The following is a 736-nucleotide window of genomic DNA, read 5'->3' as shown; positions in this document are numbered from 1 at the left end:
CTATGTAGACAGGGCTGGTATTGCTCTCACAGACATCTGTCTGCTTGTGCCTCCTGAGTGCTGAGATTAAAGATGTTAATGCGTCTCCCAGTTCTCATCAATGAACCTCCCTCACATAACAGAGGTCCATGAACACAAGGACACAAATGACTAAAGTGTAGAGACTGAGTCTGCAGAGTGTGGGCCCTTGGGCAGGTCTCCTACATTAAAGTTCACCCACCTAGGGCTCAGGGACATTGTGGAAGAGGGGGCAGAAAGATTGTAAGAGCCAGGGAGGAGCTGCATGACCACATGGAAACAGAGTCTTACAAGTTTCTGGAACTTTGGTCATATGAACCCACAGCAATGGTGTCAGCATGCACAAGGCCCATGCAACTCAAGCAGACAGAAGCCCAGCACAGAACTGGGGAAATGGACAGCAGGCTCCAATCTTAGCTGAAGGACTATTGGCAGGTGATCACTGCTGGGCAAGGAAGAGCTGATCTTCTTAAACGGAGTGCCTCCAGACAGTTTGACTAGACCTCAGTGGATGAACTTGCACTGAGGGTCATTTGCTTTTGAGGACATGAACTTGACTAGATAAGCCTTAACATAAATCACAAAATGCATGAAATCCAGTCTGTGGGGAGGCTATGGGAGGGTGCCGATGGGGCAGGGCCTATAAAGATCATTAAGATGATCTCTACGAAAGACACGAAAATTCAATAAAAAAGAAAATAATTTTAAAACGGATGTA

Source organism: Nannospalax galili, unplaced genomic scaffold (genome assembly GCF_000622305.1).
Source record: "Nannospalax galili isolate Female #2095 unplaced genomic scaffold, S.galili_v1.0 scaffold1764, whole genome shotgun sequence".
Classification (NCBI taxonomy): Eukaryota; Metazoa; Chordata; class Mammalia; order Rodentia; family Spalacidae; genus Nannospalax; species Nannospalax galili.
This window is presented reverse-complemented; position numbering follows the sequence as displayed.